The sequence below is a fragment of the Phacochoerus africanus genome, chromosome 1, assembly GCF_016906955.1.
Source record: "Phacochoerus africanus isolate WHEZ1 chromosome 1, ROS_Pafr_v1, whole genome shotgun sequence".
Taxonomy (NCBI): domain Eukaryota; kingdom Metazoa; phylum Chordata; class Mammalia; order Artiodactyla; family Suidae; genus Phacochoerus; species Phacochoerus africanus.
In genome coordinates this window covers 48,843,838-48,849,837 of record NC_062544.1, presented here as the reverse complement: position 1 = coordinate 48,849,837, position 6,000 = coordinate 48,843,838, and positions in this window count along the sequence as shown.

The window sequence follows — 6,000 nt, the reverse complement described above, 5'->3', positions numbered from 1 at the left end:
ATTACAGACAAAGAATTAGTATCCAAGGGCTGGTTACCAGATAAGAGTGAAAGAAAGAAAAATAAATTTGGGGATTAATTATAAGGGGGATAGTTATAAAATATAAGGTTATTATAAAATAACTTCGGAGATTAGTTATAAGGGCAATAGAAGGTCCATTGGGATAGATGAAGGTATTAAGAGAAAGAACTCATTCATGGGAAAAAAACAAAAGCATGAGCTGATATTATAACATCAAGTAATGACAAGGACATTAGTTTTTACTTCTAAGAAGATAATATTGGCTTGCTATTTTCAAATTGCATCCAAGATGGGTCAACAAAATGTATAAAAGCCAACTCTCTGGCTCTAAGGTGGGTCAAGTACAGGGGACCATCTGCTCCAGGACCCTCTGTGGTGTTCAGTGAGGTCTTTGTTGTGACTGCATTGCAAACAAATTACTCCTCTCCAATCTAAGTTCACGCTGTCCTCTTAAAAGCCCTCTTCATAAATTTTTTCTATGTTACTCTCCTCCCAGGAAACCCAACTTAAGGCAGATAGATACATTAGACATCTGAGAAACACTGAAGAAAATGTGTACTAATAAGTTGGGAACTAATAACACTCATGTTTATGATAAATAAAAAGTTTATTGCATACATTCTTAAATGCAACTGAAGTCATTTCAATTCAGTATGATTTATTAAACATCCAGTGTTTATACTATTTGCTATTGGGAGCATAATAAGAGCAAGATGGCCCTTGCCTTTAAACCTCATGATAAATACATTAAACTTATGAAAAAGCATTGATTCCAACTGAGGCTGGAGTCCCCCCAGATTACAACCAAACTCATGGTTAACAGCCTGCAGATGTGTATAAACTTGTGAAAATGTAGTGTGACTGGGAAGGATGTGAGAGATGATGCTAGTCAGTGTTTATAAGCCGTTCTTCCAAAGATACTCAGTGCATCTGTAGACTATTTAGTATTTTAACTACCTTCTTAGTTCCTTAAACAGGTGTGCATCTATAGTTTTAAAAACACAAAAAGAATATAAATTGGCCTATAGCCATATCATCTTGTAAAATTATCCTTTCTGATCTTAGACTGAGGTAGTATATTAATGGGCAGTTGTTAAGGAAATTCTGAGAATGTTAGTTAATGTTTCAAGGATAACTAATTGCCAAAATTTTTAGGAAATATAATTGTGGTTTTTAACACTAGGAAAACTCACACAATGATATTAAGTCTTATAGCTGTGAACATTCTCTAGAAAACAATTCTTTTCCCCGCCTCTAATCCATTGGGCAAACCCAGCAAGAACTCAATGTCTGAACTTTCAGCATTTCCACTGTCTCACGTATAGATATTGCTGGTAACCTGTGTCAATGGATAGTTAAAAACTCTGTAAATTTGGAGTGCAATAAAAATGAAAGTTTTTTTTTTTTAAAGCATTAGCTGATTGATTGAGAGGACCTACAGCAAGGACAGAAATCACAGGATAACATTATGATAAAGTAGGGAGTGGCATTCACAGGCAAGGATGTTGTAAAAATACTTACTACAAAGAGCTCTCCACCATGTACTTAATCACTTATCAGGGAGGAAATTCCAAGTTTTTTCAGAAACTCAGAATTTAATAGTTTTGCCATTAATCTTAAATAAATCCCTCTATGACAGTGGAAGTCTATTTCTTGATTTTATATCTCAAAGGCTCTCAGTAATCCACATAGCAGCTTATAATAAATTTCCATCATCCTCACTGAGAAATCATTGAAACTGCTCTGTTTTCTGTCACCTCACATTTGGCATGGATGGCCTAATTTGATTTTTGTCATCCAAAACAGATATAAACCATTCTCATCTATACTGTTTTCATAGTTCTTGTCCTGAAAAATCCTAAATCAGTGTTGAGATCATGAACAAGATTGCTGTATTATTATGGAACAATAGGAGTTATTTTCAAGCTGAAGACATTCATTCCATAATGGTGCTGTATTATTTCACCCCCAATGCCTTCCTAAATGGCTTCCTACCTACCTTTTAAATAAGAAACATGAAAGAAGCATAAAGTAATCTGCATAGAGAAAGCGTTCCAAGTGACAATGCTTGCTTTACTCCTGAATTTTAAACTAGTTTCAACTTTCGTTTTTAATCTGATTTTTTTCATTATTGCTTGTGTCTAGAGATAAAGAGGTGCTTCTATATCATGCCTGGTTTTCTCATGTTAGTAATATTTACACAATTTGCAGGGAATGGTCTGTTAATAATTTCTGGATTAAATTTGTATTTACAAAAAGTCCTGCTCTGGGAGTAAGATTGAATCAGAGAGTTTCCTTGGTGAATAAGCTTACATGGCTTATTGCTACATATGCACTGCTTTTGGACACTGCATTATCTTAATCATTATACACTATGTATTTGACACCGTAGAGTGATATATAGTAATTCTGCTCTTCTGGGTGGACATTTATTGACAATGATATTTAAGCAAGGCAGATGCTTCTGTTACAAAGAAGGTTAAGAATCAGGCTTATTGTAACAAGTGTGAATGTTTAGCCAAGTATTAATTAATATCCTTTTCTTGTGTATATCTAGAAAAACAACATGATTGTTCTGGCAAATACCTAATGGGATTTTTTTTTTGAAGTCATTAATTCAACTCCACCTGGGACCTTTTGTACAATCCCATTTTTTTCCAAAAATATTTTACAGCAAAGCCAAGGCAACTGTTGAATCCTTTGCAAAGGTTGCCTGCCTAGTTTGTTCATCTGTCCATCTGTTTGTTTGACCAAATGTATTTGGTTAGAGCATAACATATATTTCTTTATAAGTCTGTCTCCATACCTCGGGAAATAAAATGATTTAAATGGTAACAGTATTGTTTGCTGCACATCACCAAAGTTTGGAATCACAAGCTCTTTGCAAAAAGCACTATGTATCCTTTGTAAATTGTATTATTTAAGCTATGCAATAAATACAAAAAATGAAGTCTGCATTAAAAAACTGCAAAGATATTTTGTTAAGCTGAAAACAAGTAGGGTGCCCAATATGTACAATATAATCCTTTTATAAATAAACAGATATTATATATAGTATACACATATGATAATATATTTCTACGTGGATTTACAACATATATATATACACACCTATATATAGTACTATATATAAGCTATATATTTAAAAAGTAATCTGACAGAATGCTTACAAAAGTATTGAATGATTACTTTTTTTTCCTTTAGGGCCACATCCACAGCATATGGAGGTTCCCAGGCTAGGGGTCTAATTGGAGCTGTAGCTGCTGGCCTACGCCACAGCCACAGCAACACCAGATCTGAGCCATGTCTACATCCTACACCACAGCTCATGGCAATGCCAGATCCTTGACCTGCTGAGCGAGGCCAGGGATAAAACTCACAACCTCATGGTTCCTAGTTGGATTCATTTCCATTGTGCCATGATGGGAACTCCTTGAGTGATTACTTTTGGGGAGAGAAATGAGATGGGGTACAGGTTCATGGCAATAATACCATTAATCTTAATTTCTTAGTGTTTGAGTTGTTTTTTAATCTGTATAAATTCTTAATAGGTCTAAAATTGTTTTTATAATTTAAAATATACCTAAGAATGAGGCATATGGTTTTGCTGTGGAAATGGGGAAGCAGCTGTTTTTCCATGTTGATATGTTAGCTAGGAAGTCAATTTAAAGGAGCTTTACATGTAATATATAAATCTATCATTTTGTTCTTTTTTTTTTTCATCAATATAGCTTCTAGATTATTTTCCTAGGATTTAAAAATCAAACTACCTGGATTTACCCTTTTTCACTCACGCAAAAGAGATCAGTGTTTTGAAATGCCTTTTTTTAAGAGGAAAGTTTTTAATAAATTTCCCAATAAGGGAATTAAAAGTTAAAAAGTTTAAAAAATTGGAGAACTCATGTGGAAAATAAAATTTTGTTGAATAAGATATAAATGTCCCTTAAATTATTTTCAAACAGTGATATCAACTATATATGAGTCAAAATTATTGAAGCACTGACAGCCACAGCCTATAAAATGCTATGAATTTTTTTACAGGACCAGGTGTGAACATTATGAGGTGAGGAACAGCTTCATTTAGAATTAACAATGTACCATCAAATAAACCAATAAAAAAACTATCTACAATCTCCTCTTTGCTACTTTCACCTTTCTTTGGGGTAGTATTTTGTTTCCTTTATGAAAATCCTTTCTTCAGTTCAAATTCTATATATAATTCTATCTTTATGGTAACATGTGATTGGTAAGAGCCTAGTGATTGAAACAATTACTTTCTAAAGCAAGTTCAGTTATAGACATTCTTAAAATTGGCCCAAAGGCTAATTTCAGGATCATTATTTTAAGATCACAGTTAGCTTTAATGGTGTTGATAATTATTCCATATTTTTGGATCTGGCACAACCTGCTGCCAAAGTCTCTAAAGAGGATTAATAGAAAGTAGAATCTTAAATATTTTCACAACTGAGAACCTGGGACACCTCTTCAAATCCCTAGGAGAGTGGCCCTCAAAGGTTTCAAGTGATTTATTACTTGAAAGACATTGCCATCTTGGTAGAGTTATGAAGAGGTAAAAATGAAACCTATAATAAAGCATTAAACAATATATATGTACATATACATCTATATTTATAAGTATATATAATGATATATGAATATCATATATGTGTGTGTGTGTGATATATATACATATTTCCAGATTCCACTACTGATAAGTGGAAACTTAAGAAAAATATATTAGGACAAAATTTATACTTGAGAAAATTCTTACATTAATGTTTTTTCTATTTATTGAATAAAGACCATGTTTATTTAATTTGTGCAATCATAAAACCTTGGTGTTCTGACAAAGAAAAATTTGAAAATCTTCCATAAGGCATTCTTTCATTAATCATGTGCTCATCAATCTTGAGCTCTACATTTGTATAGCCAACTACCTACTTGACAGCTTCACTTAGACCTTTAAGAGGCAGTTAAAATTAAATGAAGTAAAGACATAAAGAAACAAAAAGACCTCTTAATTCCATACACTCAGCCTTAGCCCTTTTTTCCTTGTCATCTCAGTAAACAAAAACACAATAGACTCAGTCATTCAAGCCAAACATCCTAATAGTGATCCTAGATTCCTTTCTTTCCCTCATCTAATATATCTAGCACAGTACTCAAAACCAATGAAACCAACTTCTCTTCATGTCCGCTACTGTCCCCTAGTCCCACCTACTGGCATCTCTGGGCTTCATTTCTCTAGGAACTTCCTAACATACCTCTTAAATCCATGTTCATTTTAAAACCTATTTTCCACACAGCAGCAAGAGAAAAAAAAAATGAGTTCCAGGCTTGCTCAGTGGGTTAAGGATCTGGTGTTGCTGTGAGCTATGGTGTAGTGTAGGTTGCAGATGTGGCTTGGATCTGGGGTTGCTGTGGCTGGCTGTGGCTTAGGCTGGCAGCTACAGCTCAGCTTTGACCCTGAGCCTAGGAACTCCTGTATGCTGCTCACATGGCCCTAAAAAGCAAAATAAAAAAAAAAAGTGTTTCCTATGCCCAGGCTAGATTCACTGGGTCCACTTGAACAATTCATTCTTCTGTTTATTAAACAGGTATTTATATCATCTACAATTTATCCTTGGTACTATTCTAACTGTTGGGATAGAGGACTGAGCACAAGAGGCTAGGTCCCCATTCTCACAGTCCTGAGAGTCTAGTGTGGAAGACACATTGAAACAAGCAAAGAAATACTTATTTACTATTTCAGGCAGTGATAAATCCTATGAAGAAAAACAAGGCAGGCAAAAGAATAGACAGAGGAGGAGGAGAGGAATTGCTAATTGCTACTTTACTTGGAGTAATTCTGGAAGGGCTCCCTGAGGAGACGAAAAATTGAGTAAAAACCTGAAGAGACTGAGGAAAGAAGATGAAGCTATTTGGGGGAAGAACATTTTTGATAGATGAAATGGACATTGGACAGAAGCCCTGAAGAAC